At 46.4% G+C, this 18,090-nt stretch overlaps 1 protein-coding gene across 1 annotated transcript in view; it reads left to right on the top strand.

Moving 5' to 3' along the window:
- LOC140693984 (uncharacterized) overlaps positions 1-18,090 on the top strand; it is a 244,706-nt gene that overhangs the window by 213,913 nt on the left and 12,703 nt on the right. The window contains exon 1 of the transcript XR_012069705.1: positions 8,509-8,741. The gene's annotated coding sequence lies outside the window, so the exon portion shown is untranslated. Of the gene's footprint in view, positions 8,742-18,090 lie in introns of the transcript that reaches the window.

Here is an 18,090-nt window from a genome sequence, read left to right as displayed (position 1 = left end):
AAGTCAATTTTGTTGGAAGAGGGGAAAAATAACAAATCCAAAGTAAGGATATAGTTTAAAGCTGTTCTGGCATGAGAGTGACCACAAACTCCTGGCAGAAAAGCACAGCTACTCCTTGATTGATAAGTTGTGTTTTGAATGAATCAGTGAACAGCTATTCCGAAAAAGGCCTCCAGAGTCTTGTGGATCAAGATACTGGACAGCAAACACCTCTCTTCCAAGGTCTCATTCAAATAACCAGAAAGGTTTTAAAGGAAACTAACAATAATCTGAGTTGTATTTATTGACATTACTATATGCTAAGAATTCAGAGGTGACTATGGAGTTGTCTCCTATTTTATGGACCTTATTTTCTCTTTGGGGAGAAAAATGACATAGTTGGGTATCTTGGTGGAGGGAGGTGTTAGTCTGTTGCAATTAGCCAGGAGAGGAGATTAAGAAAACAGTGAAAGATGGGTGAACTTTTTAGCTGAGGACAGTCTTGTTCACTTGGCTTTTAATTGCAGGCTCAATGAGCTGTCACTGGAGGGACTAGATCTTACGGAGGATGGACTTAGCTCAGGCCTCTTTTGAATGGACAAGTGAACCTGGAAAAAGACAGTCAAATCTGTGCAGACATTAAAGTTCACTTGAACGTGCTGCATCCCTGAGCCAAAGATAGGACAAATATGCAGCAATTCTTGAGGACAAAAGAGTGGTTTTTAAAGTTCTCCAAGAATGAATCCCATGGAACCGAGATGGCCAGTTGTCAAACTGAGACTTTGTTCTTTGGACGGTGTACCCAGCAAGGGTATTGGCCTTTTATATGTTTCCATTTGTCTTTAATACATGTCTGTTGATGAGGGCATGGGCACAAATGTTTGACACCTTGTCGAGGCGATTTTGGATACCTGCCTAGAAGCACGGGCACAGTTGCGGCTGCTTCATACATCTTGCAGCCCATCCCTTTCCCCGGCTCCGGGATCACGGCAGAGTGATTCCTTGTTGACCTGTCCGTTTCCTCTGTGACATCATAACCCATGAAAAGACCGGAGGATATTAACTTGGCTTTGTTAAATTCAAAGAAACAGATCAAATATGAAGTCAGATTTGTTCTTTCCTATTTCAGTAGTACCATGGAGACGGCAGTTTGGGCAGCTTTTTGTAGTGTCCTGGAGGCTTTCTCTCTCAGCTTCTGGGCGCCTCTGTTGAAAACACTTCATAGCTCTCTGGCCTGCTGGAAAAGCACTCTGCCTGTTTTACCCTGAAGATGTGTTCTGTTTATAAACTCATCTCTACTCCTTGGAAAACAACTCAAGAAAAACTCGGTTGGTTTTCCACCAGCCATGGGCAGGGGTGAGGTAAACCGTGTTATTATTTCATAAAATAATAGTAATAATAGTAATAGTAATATTAGTAGTAGTTGTAGTAATAGTAATAATAATAATAATAATAATAATAATAATATTAATAGAAGTCTTAAAACAGGACAGAGCACATTGGAGAGAGTCAAAAAATGCTTTCTGGCTTAAATCAAAAGTGATGACTAGTGATTCCATGGCTGCTGTATTTGCTAAGCTAATTACTCCTTTGCTCCATTACACATTTCTTTTATCTGAAAAAGAAATACAAGGAAATGGTTTAAAAAAAACTCAGAGAACAAAAATACACAAGTGAAAGATGTTTTCCCTCATCCTCTGTTCTTTCAGCCCTCTCTGGAGATGCCTCTGTTTACTATCCTTTCGGTGCTTTTCCAGATATGCTTTGCACATTCCCACCTATGTATGTAAATTCCTTTAAAATTTTAGTTATTTTTAACTTAAAGGGGTTTAAATCCTCAAGTGGCATCTGGCCGGGTAATATAACAGAACAAATCTGACTCCATATTAGATTTGTTCCTTTGAATTTAACCCTATGCTCTGTCACCTAGGCTTCATCTTGCTTGTAAAACAATGTTGCCTAGAGCCTGAAATAAACAGGAGACCCTATTCTGAAGGCTCTGACCTTTAAGGATATTTAACACTTTTTCATTCATTAAAAGATAGCAAATTGCAGAATAGAAAATAACGTTTCTTTTGTTGGAGGTTTACAGGGATCTGACCCACGCAGATAGCTGCAAGAAGAAAGGATTCTAACAAGAAGGAATTCCTACACTAAGAAGTTTGCACTAACCAAGCACATAGGAAAGGAGCCTGAATTGTGACTTGGGGAGATGGTTTTCCAGGACATTAGTTTGCCATCTAGGTCTACAGAAACTTGCTATTCCATGCCCCAACATCTGGTCTCCCAACTTATTGGCCTGTCCTGCACTGAGGAGAATTAATTTCGACTTGGTAACACTCCTATCTACCTAGAAAGCTGGGCACTGGAGCTGAGTGTTATGGAAACAGGCCAGCCAAGACAAAAGCACCAATCGGAGTGTTGGAGTACTCAGAATTATTATGCCGGTGGGCTCAGAGGGGCTTCGGCTCCGAAGTTTTGAGTACCTCCAAGACGTGCACATGAGGTTTTAAAGGCTTAGTTACAAGTAAGGGGGCATTAGCCAATAAGGCTCAAAGAACAAAAAGCAAGGAATAAGTACACTGGAGCTTATCAATTTGTAACAGATCACATTACTGACACTTGTTGAGCTTGGAATTACGAGTTAGGTTGTTAGGCCAATAAACTGACACTAAACTTCAGATTTACGAGATAGCCCAGCATAATTTAGATCAGTAAACTGACACTTATCACACTTAGATTTGTGACTTAGCTTGTTAGCCCAGCTGGACTTTTCCTTCACATGAGGACAGCTCTCCCACACCCAGGGAACTACTGTGAGCCCTTGATGTTTCCACTAGGGTGGGGTATGGTTTACCCAGGAGGGATGGGGACTATGCACCAACACTCAGGCAGTCTGCTCTGTCTGGGGCTCTGATCTTGTACCATCCCGCTCCCCGCCAGCCCAACACCTGGGACAGTGGAGCTAAGGCAGAGATCCTGCCTGCCTGTTTCCCAGCGTGTAAAAGGGGAATATGTGCTCTTCCCAAGGTAGTTCTGAGCGACAACACCTGCGGGTGCTTGGTTCTCAGAGCAACAGAAAACCCAGCTCCGCGTGGGGGCAACGGGTGTGATCTCCCTAGGGTTTCTGCAGAAGCATCGGACGGAGGGTTGGATCACGGTGGTAAAATTGAGCTGCGGGGCTTGAAGGGTAACAGAAGGGTACAGAGGCAGGTCTGCCGCCTAGGGGTGCCCCAGAGGTAAAGCTTTTTTTCTCCAACTCCTCTAAGACCCTCCCTTCTCCAGATCCCTTCCTTCTCTCTGCTCATCCTGTCCATCTGTATCCCTCCAATTTTCCCGTCCTCTCCACCCGCTCCCATCTTCTCCCTCCCTCGCTGTCCCACCTTCTCTCACAGAACCCAGAGAGGATCGCTGGCCCTCCTGCGCATGCGCAGTCAGTGCCAAGTGGTCCGCTGGTTGGGAGCTCCATATCCGAGCCGGGGATCGGGCCCAAAGGCTTCTCAACTACGTCGCCCGGTAGGCCTTTGGTTCCTGCCTGGGGTCGGGGCCTCTGACTGTGGAAGTGCAAGGTGGGGGGCTCCTGGGAAAGGGGTCAGGCGGCTGCGGGAGGGCGGTCCGCCTGTCACAGACCCCAAGGGCGCTAGTCAGCCCGTGTTCAGATGAATTGCTCAGGCCAGACCCCTCTGCCAGCGCCACCTGCCCCGGCGTCCCGGCCACAGTGTCCAGGGCCTGGTGTGCACCTGCCATCTCTCACCCAGCCGGGATCCCCTCAGTCCGCGGCTGGCGTCCCCTTCCCCTCTCCCTCCCGCTAGTCCTCTCCTCCCGGGCTTCCTCTTCTCGTCCGGCGGCCCGTCCCCGCCCCTGGGCGGGCTGTGTCCCGGGCGGGCGGGGTCTGCGGACCCGGACGGGGGCGGGCGCCTGGGACTGTGGCTGGGGCTGTCCTCCGAGCGAGGCTGCAGCCCGCGTCCCCCTCCCCGCTTTCCCTGCCCCGCGACCCCGGGGCTGCCCTGCTCTCCCTTTCCCGCTCCCTGAGGACCAGCTCTGTGGCGTGGGCGCTGCTACCTGGGCTGAAAGCCTCCGGCTCTAACGCCCAGCTTCTCCTGGTGGAGTCGGGAAAAGGGAGCGTCACTGCTAAGCGAGGTTCTGTCTCCCCCCTCCATGTTTCTGCCTCAGGTAAGTACCTTGAACACTTTCAGGTGTTATGATGGCGGTGCTTGTTGATGTCACGTGTTTTTATAGTGAGAGGGATTGCAGTGGTGAAAGCAGGGCTTGGTTCTGTTAAAAATGTGCTGAAGGCATGAGGCTGTGACATCCTCCTTCCTTCCCTCTCCCAGGGTGAAAGGAGTGATCCTCGATTTTCAAAAGATAGTTACAGTCCCTAACTAGCCCAGCCCAGCTAGTGTGTGTTAACAGGAACAGCACCACCAGAGGCCTTGGAGACCCAGGCATATTGCAGCCCTAAAGTGCTCCTGGCATAGTTTGGCTTGTTTAGGTTTTTTGTTTTTCTTAAATTGTGGGACAGACTAGTGTATAAACTGAAAAATATTTGTCAAGAAATAATTTTCATAGGACAGTTTTATTGTGATATAGTTCACACACCATGAATTCCATCCATTTAAATGGTACAATTCAGCAGCTTTTTGCATATTCACAGTGGTGCATGCATTATTATTCCAGAACGTTTTCATCACTTCAGAAAGAGCAGTGGAAATGAATGACCTATCCACCCCTCCCAAGTGGTGGTTCTAAAGAAATTTCTTGGCTATTCCTGACCATAAATTAACTTGTTATATTCCAAGAAAAATCTGGTAGGAATTCTAACCAGAATTGAAATGAATCTGTCTATCAAAACAGGAAGAATTTATACCTTTATGGCATAAACTTCTTCTACCCATGAATATATCTGGGACCCTATCTTTTCATCTGACCAGAGCCTGGCCCATGTGAAGTCCTCACTACTTTTTGGGCTTGTGAATGATGAGATTCTATACATCATTAGTTGCAACTGTAGCCTTTCACAGAAGAGAAAAGTAACCTCAGTGAAGCAAGTGACTCTCTGATGGTCAGAAAGAGTGACAGCCAGTGCTGGAGTGATCCAGTGGACTTGGTGTTTGCAGCTAGATTTCTCGACCACCTACAGTTAAGGGGATTAGAGAGTTCTTTTATTTTTTCTTAATGGCATTGCATTTATTTTTCCTTATTTTTTAAAATTATTTTTTATTTAAGTGTATTCAATTTACAATGTTAGTTTCAAGTGTACAGCAGAGATTCAGTTATAAACATATGCATATGTATATATATATGTTTTAGATTGCTTTTAGTATAAATCACTACAAGAAATTGAATATAGTTCCCTGTGTTATGTAGCAGGTCCTTGTCATTTATTTTATATTTACTAATTTGTATCTGTTAATCCCCCCTTTCCTGCCTGCTAAACACAGTTTGCTTTCTATGTCCATGAGTCCATTACTAGGAGCACCGTTTTTCCTAGTAATATATGCTCTTTTGCTGCTTTCAGTTTCAGTAATTCCATCTTATCTGTGGGCGCTTTTCTTCTGGTGGCCTTAATGTGGTTTGCACACGTGGTAATAGAGATCTGTATTTGGGAGAACCCCAGGCCTCGTGTAGTCCCTGGTACAGAATGCCCACTGAATTGATGCTTGAACTGGGAAAAAAGCACAGTAAATGTTCGAATTTCCACTATGGTTGAGAATTCTATAACCTCTTTTGACAAACTTAATATTGGCTGCACCCATTCTGGGTAATTTGGTGGAAATTCATGTTATGGTGGTGAAGAGACGGGGCCTTGTATGCTTCTTCTCTTTCTGTTTTCTAACACTCATTCTCCTGGGCCTTCCAGATCCTCCCCTAGAAGTGCCAGGTCTGGCTTGGTGCTGCGCTGAGGCAATATTTGTTAATAAGGCCCTTTCCTCATCTCTTCTGAGCCTCCGGTTCTTTCTCTGCTCAATGAGGGCTTAGACTAGATAACTACTTTTCAGTTTCTTTTAAAGCCATGTTTCCTTTGAGAAACAGAAAATGCAAATCTCTCCTCTCAAACCAACCCTTTAGATTTTGAAAAGTCCTCCAAGGAGTGACATAGCTCTTTGTGGAAAATGAATGTGATTGTGATTCCAGGTGACACAGAAAAGACTCTTCAGAGATTGATTGCAGGGAGAGGGCAGGAAAGGGGCAGTATGTCACACTTTCTAGTGTGACCACTGGAGCAGGGGCTTGGATTTAAATACGGTGTCTGACGTGGCCTCTCTCTAATCTTGTAGAATGTGATAAACTACTCTACCTCAGTTTCTTGATGTGTCAAGTTGGGGTGATAATATTTTAAGGCTTTTGTGAAACATTATGCAAATAAGCCATTTGTGTATGGGTAGAAACAAGACCTGCTAGGTATTCAGGGATTTGTTTAAAAAAAATATCTTGTCCATAGCACTCTGTCTGTGTGTATTTAGTAGTTCCTGAAGGGTGAGGGTGAGTCTAAAGTCCATCGTGGGACAGGTGGCCCATGATTCTCTGTGCCCCTGAATGCCCCCTCCTCCCCAGTCCTCTTCCTCAGTCCAGGATGAAGTTCCCTAGTAGATTTACTCAGAGGTCTTGTGAAAATGGCTATTCATTTTATTGTTTCACCAAGAAGGGCTGCCATCATGATCTCTGTGGTCAGGTTTTGAAGGGCTGCCATCATGATATCTGGTAAGAATTCTATGGAATTGGGTGTTTCTATTTAATGAAAAGAAAAAAATTACAAATAGAAAATTAGAACAAGGATGGTCACATGGGCTCTTGGAAGTGGACACCATTAGAAGTTGGAGGGACTAGTGGGCTCAGTGGGAATGTTAACTGAGTGTATCTCATGGGCTGGGCATTGTCCTATTTGTACTGTGTGTTCCTTATTTGAGACAGTGAGCTCACCTAACCTCGAAAACCTCTTTAAAAAATTAGACTTTTTATTTTGAGATGTAATGTAGATTCCCATGTGGTAGTAAGAGATAATATGGAGAGAGCCTATGGACTCTTTGCCCAGTTTTCCTTAATGGTTCCATCTTGCAATATTGGGGTACAATTCATTACTGACTCACTAACAATTTGAGGTTTGTGTTATTGCCCTCATTTCTATCCACGATTAAATTGGGGCTTAGAGAAGCACACAGGCCTGCCCAGGTCACCCACATTGTTAGTGCAGAGTCTGGTGAACGTGGGCTTGGGATTCCCAGGAAGTATCATTATGATGGTCTTTGGCAGGGAGCAGCATTCACTTTGCTTGTTTATTCATTCATTCAAGAAACATTTATTGAGTAAATTCTGTGGGTCAGATGCTTTCTTAGGGTTATCTGATTCTTCAGCAGTACTGAGAACCAGGAAATATTTATATTTTTTAAACTGAGAAAATTAGCTCTGAGAGGTTATAACTCCCCCAAAGGAAGAATAGCTCATAAAGGGGGGATAGTACAATTGTACAGTCACCACTTTTTATGCAGGTGGTACCCTATGCATTTTACATTTGCAAACATCCGTAATCCAGATATATTCTTGCAAGGCATGGATTTTTTTTAATTGATGTATAGTCAAGTTTACAATGTTGTGTCAATTGCAAGGTGTTTTTTGACTTTTGAATTAAAAAATACTTTTTCAGGAGGGAAATTAGGTGTATTTATTTGTTTGATTTTTTAAAATGAGGTACTGGGGTTTGAACCCAGGACCTCGTACATGCTAAGCATGTGCTCCACCAATGAACAGTACCCTCTACCCCAAGGCAAGTTTTCTTATCCATTACTATGAAGCTAAGGGGTTCAAATAAATTGAATAGGAATCCAGATCTTTTGATCCTACTGTGGTCCTTCTCTTTATATTCTGCTGAAGGGGGTTGGGGAAGCATTTCCTTTGTTCATTTCTTTATTCAGCATTTTTGAGCAGTGACTTTGCATCAGGGCCTTGCTAGGTGCTTGGAAATAGAAAATAAGAAATGACCTTTCTCTGCAGAGGCAGGAAGCCTAGACCAAAAGCTGGGTAATGTGATCCGAGCTACAGTAGCCATGTGCAGACTATGAGGACAAACTGTACCCTTGGATTTGCTTTGGCTTCCCTTGCCTTCTGTCTGGTACACACCAGGTCACCGCAACCCAGATGGGCCCATAGCACACAGCAGAGTATGTACCTTGATCTCCTCTCCTGTCTCGGCAGGGCCTGCAACATGAGCATCCCTGACTACGTGCAGTGTGCTGAGGACCACCAGACTCTTCCCGTTGTAGTCCAAACCATGGAGATCATCTCAGAGGAGAATTTCTTTTGCATCTGTCAGCTACTCACCTCGGTGAGCCATATCAGCCCATGTGGCTCCCAGTGGACACTCTGTATCCACTACAGGCACCGCTATGTGCCCGAGAATGGGTGGAGCGTCTTCCAGAAACACTGCAAGGTCGTGGGCCTTGTCACCATTACCGACTGTCTCTCTGCCAAGGCCTTGGAGAAGCTCCACGTGCAGAGGAGCTGTATGGCACCTCGATAATGACTCTCAGCTCTTTGTCTTTGTACTGCATGTGGAGGAAGTCGAGCAGCCGCGCACCGACGTTGCCTTCAAATTTAGAGGACTGCAGGGTGGTGGAGAAGAGGATCGAGGACTTCACTGAATCACTCTTCATCTTGCTCAATTCCAAGTGGCTGGATGGTGGCCCCAAGAATTCTGGGGACAAGATCCCCCTCCCCTGCATCCCGTTTGAGAAGGAGGACTTCATGGGACTGGACACAGACAGCAGGTAAGTTTACCTGGAGGCCAGTCCACCCTGGCTTTGTGCCGGATTGCTTCCCTACATCCAGAAAGGGATCAGCAAGGAAGAAGTCTGTCTTGTAGCCAAGGGGAGATGGAGATGCAGCCCGCCGGTTTCCAGACATTTCAAAGTGAATCCGCCTTTGTTTCAGAGAGATCCTTTTAGGGTTAGTGTGGACACTTACTCCCGCTTTACAGCCATGACCATGGTGGGACCCCTGGGGTTGCTGTCCAATAAAGTAGCCAAAGCCACTGATGCTAGGAGCACTGGGGAGGAGGCTGGACTGAGCTGAGATGTGCTCTAGGTCAAATGCACATCAGACACTGAGGCTTGTCTAGTAAAAGTATATAAACTATCTCTTTACTTCCTATATTGATTACATGTCAAAATGATAGTATTTTACATACAGTAGATTAAGTAAGATCTGTTCTTAAAATCAGTTTCTAGTATTTGTTTTTTGTTTGTTGGTTTGTTTCTTTGTTTACCATTTTAAACGTGGCAAATGGGAAACGTTATTTACATGGCTCTCATTTCATTTCTGTTGGGCAGCCTGTCCTGGGACAGTCTCATCCCTTTGCTTATAGATGAGATGCTGAACCCCGAGAGGCGGAACGAGGAGCTGGTTGAGCTGGGGCTGGAGCCGGTGTCTCCTGCCTCCCAGGCCCAGCACCTATTCTGCTCAGGCCCTCTCTTCTTGCCCGACAGCCTCCATGCCAAGTTAGGACATCAGAAACACCGCCGGGGACTTCCGAATGAACTCCTTATGCAGGGAAAGGCGTATCACGGTGTATGGGACAGAGCAGGGAAATGTTCATTCTCACTTTTTCCCTGTGATTAAGTCAACGGCCCCACATTGCCTCGGAAGTACAGACGAGCTCTTCTGGGCTGCCTACCCCCCCAACTTCAGCTCTGTTTCCCGGTGTATCTGTTGTGCTGTCCCTCAGGCAGAAGAGGGTGAGATGCCTTTTCCGAGACGTGGAAACCTTTGCTGGGGAGAGTGAGGGAAGCTGTGTTCCCCCGGCCTACGGCCTCTGTCCTTGAGTCTGGAGAGGGCTCATGGTGGTCCCACAGGTGACGGTCGGAGAACCTGGCACATGTTTCTGGGCCCGCTGTGAAGGAAGTGCTCTGTGACTCTTGAACTTAGCTAAGATCAGATCCTACTCTCTGGTTGTTGGTAAGTTGGAGGAGAAGATGCTAGAGAATTGATAAAAAGAATGTCTAGACCAGCCCTGTGAGTGAGAAGCACAGGGGACACGAGTCCCACCTGCGAGAGATAATGTAGCGGGCTCTGGATGAATTTTCTGTTCCTCCCAGACATACCTCTATGACTTAAGGAAGGGGAGAGGCATGCTGTAGCCATGATCTGTACTTGTCCTCTCAGGGCCCTGTGATCTACATGCCCGCACTCCCCATCTGCTTCTTAAGATGAGCTGGCATGTATAGGAGCCTGGGCACTGCTGAGGGCATAGCTGCCAGCACCGTGCTACACCAAGTCTGGCTCCGTTCATCTCTCCTGTCAACACCTGCTGAGGCCCCAGGCATTAGTCAAGGTAGGTGCATCAGTGCAACATAAGCAGGGACCACTTCTCCCCCTGGACAGACTGGTGAGTGAGCAGTGGAAGCCTGGAGCCCTGCCCCAGCCCCCACGCCAGTGCCTCCTCTTTTGTCATAGGAGGCACTGGTGATATTTTTGCTCAACAAATGCTTGTCTCTGAGTCTGCAGCCCCACCAGAGAATGCCAGCTTGTTTTTGTCTTTTGAAGTCTGCCCTTGGGACTTGGCAGAGTATCCGGATGTGTAATTAGCCCACAGTGGTTGACACTGTCCCCATTGTTTACCCAGAACCTCGTGTACCAGGCATGGCTCCCAGTATCGAAATACACCAGCGCATTAAACCTCCCTCCTTTTGGGTCTGTCTGTTCTGGTACCATAAGGGCTCAGCCAGCTTCTGAACGTCAGTGAGATAACGCGGCCAGTGAGCTCGGGTCAAGCACATTCTCCTCCAGTCACTTTTACCCCATTGTTGCTTTTAGTATTCCACAGTCATTAATTATTTAAACAATTCTTTGGTACAGGAGCAGAGCCTAATTCTCTCCTGCTACTCTTGGTGGAAGTGAGTAAAACGGTCCAGACTGAAATGCGACCACAATTTGTAGCTCAAAAGCTGCCTTGAAGCTTGTAGGTGGAATTTTGGTTAGGGGCGCTGACCACGTTGGGGTCCCCCGGCAGCGCCGCTCCCCTTAGGTCCCTGCTTTCCCTGGAGCAGGGGGTGAGGGTGGGTCTCACCATCCCCTCGTCCCTGGCCTCACACACTCATGTAAATTCTTGTACATGCTGTCAAAATCATTTTTGTTCTTGTGTGTTTCTAATTTTCTCTTGTTCCTCTTTTCCTTTTTCTTTATTCCTTTTTCATTTGTACTGCCCAGTGAGCATGTTGTTGCATCTGAAAATGTGGGCTGTGCACACCCTGCATTGGAAATAGCCAGATTGCCCTCCATACTGTCTCCATCGCTTTAAAAAGCAAAATCTTAATATCTGTCTTGATCCATGTATTATCCTAGTCATTTTGTATTTTCTAATGTTTTGGAATATTTGCTTTGTTAGCACATTACCCACTGGTGTTAGATACCTGTTAAAATCCTTGCTTTGAGGGACCTGTTTGGTCCTCCTTTTATTTGGTGACAAATGCGCCCTTATTAAATTTGTTTGATTGTTTTGAAGAAGTAAGATGCGACTTGATTTAGTCGGCTGCTCAGGGATTCTTTTCATGGAGTATTTAAACTTGTAAGCTCAAACTCTGCAGCATTTTGCTCGATTCCTGCTTTTACACAAACGTGCTCGGCACGCGGTTCCTGGCTGTCGCTGTGTGACGTGCGTGACGGCGCTTCCTGGCCAGCGGTCACTGGTGAGGAAGTGGCCGGCTCGGGGGTGACAGCTGCAGGGGACGCTGTTGGAGGAAGCGGTCACCGTTTGGTTCTTTAATTTTTTTTTTTTGCATTCAACTTCCCCGTGCCATTTACTTTACTTTGCCTTCATAAAGGGGCAGAATTGGGTCTAAAATCCATGACACTATTTGTTCCCTTTACGAGGCTGGTTTTTCTGGGTATCAGGACAACATGACCTTCTCCTAAGTAGCTGGCTCACCTGGATCTGTTGGACACAGGGACAGCTAAAAGGGCCGTAGCTTCCTCTCTGCTCCAGCCAGTGGGCATTCAGAGCTGGGTCTGTGGTTTGCCTCAGCAGCCGTGCAGACCTCCCTGCCCCGGCCTTTACTTTTAACCCATGTTGGCAGTAAAGAGTTGAATCCGTTTCTGTTGCAGCTGACATCCACCACTGACAGCCGTGTCGTTAGTTTGTGGTAGTCAGTCTCCAACACCCCAGACAACCGTGAAGGAAGATGATTTGGCCGACCTAGGACCCTGGATTCTCACCCTCACCATGGTTCATCTCACCCGGTGGAAGGGTGTGGCCACCACCATCATGCTGACCATGAGGCCTTGTTTCTCCTTTCATGCTCTGGTCCAAATGTGGACACTTCATTTTTCACTGAATCTGTCTCGCTTGAGACAGGCCAGAATATCTGAATGAGTCCATCACATTCTGGGTGGGGAACAGAACAGAAGTAAATGTCGCAAGTAGATGGAGTCTAGGCTGTCCGGGTTGGCAAATGCAGGCTGGGATCTGTGATGGCTGGGCTGTACACTGGACACAGGTCTTTCCCGTGGCTCCTGAGAGCCCAGGAGTTGGAGTGATAACAGCCTTGCGTGGGTTCCCCCATCCTCATCTGCTCACTGGCAAGTGTGTCTGCTAATTAGGAGCTCCCCCAGACCTCGGGCCCTTCAAAGCTCAGACCACGGGAAAATCTTGAGTCCCTTCTCCTGGGCCTCCTGTGTGTGAATCCAGTGCCTTCTGAGGTGACCAGCGGCAGGAGATGCCTCCCCCTCCAGGGAGCACCCTACGGTGGACTGTTAGTGAACCATGCTGTGAGCTTGTGTGTTTCCGGCCATGGTCCCTGCAAAACCACACTTGAGATCAGCTTATTGGCGAAAATAAAAGGACTGATTCCAGGGCAGGGCCGGGGGGAGGGAACAGTGGAAATTGAATGTGAGCTGAGACAACTAGGTGGGTGCTGAGGCTGTTACTAAAATGGGGAGTCTGGGAGGTACCTGCCAGGAATCGAATTCCAGAGTAAATGGTGGACATGAGGCATTTTTAAGATGCCATTTTTCATCCAAGTTAGGACTTCAAAGAGGCACTCGGCTCTATGAGACGGGCTCAGGTGAAGGAGCTGGACTAGAGATACAAGTTGGGAGTCGTCATTCTTAGCTGGTGTTCACAGCCTTGCATGTGAATTAGATCATCTCGAGAGGTGCAGACTGAGGCTGAGGGAGGGGAGGGCTGTGCCTCTGTTGGAGGTAAGCCCAGACCACGCAGCTTTGGTGTGTCAGCCAGCGGCGTTTATCATTTTCAGAGCAATCCCATTTATCCTTAAGGGGCCTGGGGGTCAGCAGGGCCAGCCAGAAAGAAATCCAAAGGGAGAGTCTTGGCCACGTGTGCATCTTAGGAAGGTGCAGAGGCTGCAGGATACGGAAGGTTAGAATCCTCAGAAGCTGGAGTTGGAGTGGGAAGAAGGTATTCACAGTCACCTGTGAGGGAGGGAGGGAGGCCTAGGGAGTCCCCACCCTACCGGACTCGCTTTCCCATGAACAGGAGGCAGTCAGACAGAGGATCTGAGGTAAGAAGGATGGGCACTGGGAGGGGAGCCAACCTGGAGAATGGTGCTTGGAAAGTTCTGGAATAGTCTCCCTGAAAAATAGAGTTAAAAATACCCAGACTCTTAAGAATATTGTTAGTGACTTGGGAGGAGGCAGTTGTTTTTCTGGCCTCCTAAGTGTAAGTCATGTATCCAGGGATACACAGAAGATACGGGCAGTCTGTTCCGGGGACTTGATCCTTACCAGGGTGATCAGTGCAAGTTTAAAGGGGCAGAAGGGCAGCGGAGCGAAACTAGCCAGGCCCCGTGTCAGGTAGCAGTCGGCCGCCCTACTTGCGTGTTTCATTCACATCCATGACTCCCAGGTGGGCGCTGACAGCCCCCTTTTGGGGATTGGGAAGCCTTCTCAGAGGGGTTAAGGAATTGGTTTGTTTAGCGGTTGATAAATGCTGTAGCAGGATTCAAGCAGAGCCTTGTCAGACTTCAAGGGCATGTTCTCTCTACTGTTTCCAGTACTTCCCTGTTATACCTGGAATGGTGAAGTGGGTCAGATTTGGAGCCTTTCAGAAAAAGTATGATTTAAGTGCCTCAGGACTGTTTCACAAAGCTCAGCGTTCTTTGATCGTTCTGAAGCATGCAGTGCTTTTCGCCCCACAGAGGTAACGTCTAACTCCATTGTCGATGATGTGGTTGCAAATGATATACAGGTGTAAAACCACACTTCGCAGCTTCTAAAGGGAAACTCTCCAATTCTCCCTTGGTCGGCTTTCTTCCACGGGGTGTAACTGTGCTGCAGCATAGGCCTGAGCTTCCGTATGGAGTGAGGATTTAATATCCGAAGTTAGCATAAAATGGTCAGATGAAGAAAACCGACATTGACAATTTATTTTTGGGTTTCATTAGTCAAGATATACTATCAGTTAATGGCCCATATAGCAAATGAAATTCAGTATAGGACATTGCATTTCTTCCTTTCTATTCAGAGTTCTCTTACCGAATAAGGTTGCCTGCTTTGGAACATCAGTTTCACCACACGGCACCTATCAGTGTGTTAGTGTGATTGCATTTACAGAGTGAATGTAATCTGGGCTTCCTCAGCCCCAAACACTTCAGTGCAGAATCACGGGCTGTAGACGTCTGTTAGTCACGCAAATACTTCTAAAATTATATGATGCCAGAAAAGAAAGAAGAGAGAGAGAGAGAGATTGCCTTTATCAAAGTTCCTTTCAGTTCTAACTGCAAACTGTTGTTGAGCAGCTCTTGTTTCCTTTGGATATGAATATATACATTTCTTTGCATGTAACCTAGGTTTTGGACTAGAACACCAAGTTCTTGCTGTCCCCAAGCCACAAAAATAGTAGCCAAATTGCACACGTGTGAAATAGTTTATACTTTTTTCTGAGAAAGTATCCTTGAATTTGGGACTTGGACTGTGATTTCTGCTTTTTGCTTCCCTCAACCGTCTTGTAATCTCTCACTCCTTCCCACGTGGTTCCCAAGTGTTCGTGGTCTCAAAGGAGCGGGCAAACACCCAGTTGGTCACCATGTACTGCTGCTATAGATAGAGACCAGACAAGACCTAAAGGACATTATCGGAGAGGAATTCCTGGAAGAAATGGGCTCTACATTCAGTTGTGAGGACAGAGTAAGAGTCAGCCAGGAGAAGGAGTCAAGAATGTGTCTCAGATCGCAGGTGCAGCCCGGGCAGAGGCCTGGAGGCTTTTGGCGTGGGCACCCGGGGAGAGTGCCCTGTGCAGTCCAGGGTGGAGGGAGCCCCTGCTGGGGAGGACACTGGAGAGAGTCCGGGATGTAGGGCTTTGGAAGAAGTTGAGTTTTACTAGAACTGACACAGTAGGCAGTGAAGGGTGTCAACAGAAGTGACCCTCAGGAAAGGTACTTCTGGTTTTGCTTCTGATATTCTACAGACCGAAGGATCGGGACGGGCGAGAGCAGGTATGTCTGTCCCTTTGAGACCCAACCGGTCATTCATTTATACATTACACGTGCACTTCTGTGAGTCTAGGGGAGAGAGCGTGTAGCCACTTTAGTAAGCAAAATGTATTTGATTCTTGAGAGCTTAGCATTGTCAGAAGTTGACTTAGCCTAGAATGTTCTAGGAAGAGAGGAACAAATTGTGGAGGTTGGAGGGAGGGAAGGCTTCCTTGGGAAACAGTCAAAATGAGACTGGAGCAAGTGGGAAGTAGGAGCAGGTCAGGGGCCCCTGTGGTCACTGGGGACCTGTGTACTTAGGTGAGGATGGGCGAGCAGGGTCTGGGGTGGGGCTAGAACTCTAACAGGGAGCCTCTAAAGGGTTTGAAGTGGGGGTTGATGTAATCAAATTTGTGATTTGGGAAGGCTGCCGTGGCTCTCTGTGTTTGTATAGCGGGGAAGAGGGGGTGGGTGCCACCAACTGGGGGATCATTAGAAGACCATTCACAGGCTGGGATATGGGCATCGGGGCTACTTGGGGATGGCAGGGGCAGTGTGGATGCCGGCTTTCCTTATTGGGGGACTTGTTAGCGGGCCGACCTAGAGGCATTTTGTGGCTGGAAGAAAACTGATGGAGGCCGCCAGGTGGATTTTCCTCTTCTCTCCTTCCCTGCCTAGTGTGATGATCTTAGCTCAGCCAACATTTGGAACAAAAGAGCTAATTTCCAGGGTTGCCCAGGACTTTGTAGAGCTCCTTCGAGTGAGATCTTATCGGATTTAGGTTTGTGTTCAGATGTGGATGTTCACTTAGCTAGAAACGTCCTGTCATTTCGATTTCCATAGGGGTTTTTTACTTCATAAAGATTGCTTTCTTGGTGAGGGGAAATTTAATACAGCTGTTGTCTTTTTCAAAAAAATCATATCATTTAAGAACTTTAATATTCAAAAGAATAGAAATATATAAAATATTTAAGGAAGTCTTTGGTGTAGTTTCTTTGCTTTCTGAGCTAATGTGGAGTTAGAGCCTTTGCATTACTTCATAGCACATCCTTGTCAGTATTTAAAGAGCTGATAGTGGGCGCCCCAGGCCCCACCTCTCAAAGAATCGTTAAAGTTTTCTCTGAAATAGTGAGGTCATAAAGGTCTTGTTTTCAGAAATCAAACGGTTTATAATACGCAGCATAGCCACATTTATAAAATAATAATTAGTTCAAAATTAAGAAAGTGGAGGATAATTGATTTTTTTAAAGCCTATACATAAACTTTCTTGTGCTAATGTTGCAAGTGGAAATTTTGAAAAGAAAAATCCTACTGCAATATCATCTACATGGAATACATATATGAGTTTTACGCTTGAAAAGTAACTGCGCAGTGGTTTTCAAAGTCAGGAGCATTCCAGCTCAGATACTGGCAGTGATGGTTGCTGGTTTTCAATGAAAGAGCCTAAATTTGCCTTCTTAGCTTTTTTATTTTTGTATTGAGAGGGTTGATTAGTGCTTTGCGAGCATGATTTTGGGGCAAATTGAGGGCAGATGTCGTGTAAAAACAGTGAGATATTTCCATGCATTTTATTTTCTGGACATCACCAGGGCACATGTGGGGTTTGTGCCTGCAGGCTGGAATGCTGCAGGACTCCCTAATCCATCACCATTATGTCCTGGAGCTGCTCAGGTCATTGAATGCTTTTCTGTTGCTTGGAGGAAAGGTGGTCTGATGGAGATGATCAGATGTGCAGTTAAAGTGCTATTACTTGAAATAAGAGTAACCTAGAAACATTGCTCTAACAATACAGGATGAGGGAGGAGAATTGTCTGAGCTACTTGCAGTGGGGAGTCTTCTCATGTTTCTCCCACACCGTGACTCCTGCCAATATCCGCCACAGTCCTGCACGGTAGTCCTGCCGAAGCAAGCAAGCACTTTGCTCAGAAACGCACTGAATTTCCTTGTGCCTCTGTTTGTTGGCTTTTTTTTGAAAGCACATTTTGCCCTTTGCTTAAATGCCATCCATGCTAGTCAACTCTTACACTCAGTTTTCTGGAACTCGTCCATAAATAGCTGCTGAATGGATGAACAGAATGTAGTATCTCCATGTAGTGGAAGATTATTCACACGTAAGAGTGAATAAAAAAGAAAAAAAAAAGAGGAAAATGAAAAAGGCCACCTGTTTTTGGAAGTCCACCCTGACTGTTCAACCCACACTTTTCCCTTTGAAACCCAATCACTTATGCTCCACTCTACTCTTTTTGATAGTGCTTACCACCTTCTAATAATCTTTAACGTTTTCAAAAAAAAAAAAAAGAAAGAGATGCTGATACCACTTCAAAATATACAAGCCTTGATAACAGCTTGTTAATTGAAAGGAAGCAGACACAAACGGTCAAATATTGTTGATTTCAGTGATCTGAAATGCCCAGAAAAGGCACATGCAGAGGCAGAGAGCAGGTGATGGCTGGAAGGGGCTGGTTGGAGGGGGATTAGGGAGTGACTGCTAGTGATAGGCGGATTCTTTAGGGGTGATGAAGTGTTCTGGAAATAGAAGGTGATGGGTGCTACACAACCGTGAGTTTGCAGAAGACTGCTGAGCGCTGTGTCTGGGAGTGCCTGTTGTTGGGGCATCTTTATTTTGTTCTCATCCTGCAATGTGAAGAGCCATCTTCTGCTGTGGCTGTTCTACTCCTGTGAGTGGTGAGGGTCA

The sequence above is a fragment of the Vicugna pacos genome, unplaced genomic scaffold (genome assembly GCF_048564905.1).
Source record: "Vicugna pacos unplaced genomic scaffold, VicPac4 scaffold_20, whole genome shotgun sequence".
Classification (NCBI taxonomy): Eukaryota; Metazoa; Chordata; class Mammalia; order Artiodactyla; family Camelidae; genus Vicugna; species Vicugna pacos.
The sequence above is the reverse complement of the archived record's forward strand: the minus strand, read 5'-3'. Positions and strand labels throughout refer to the sequence as shown.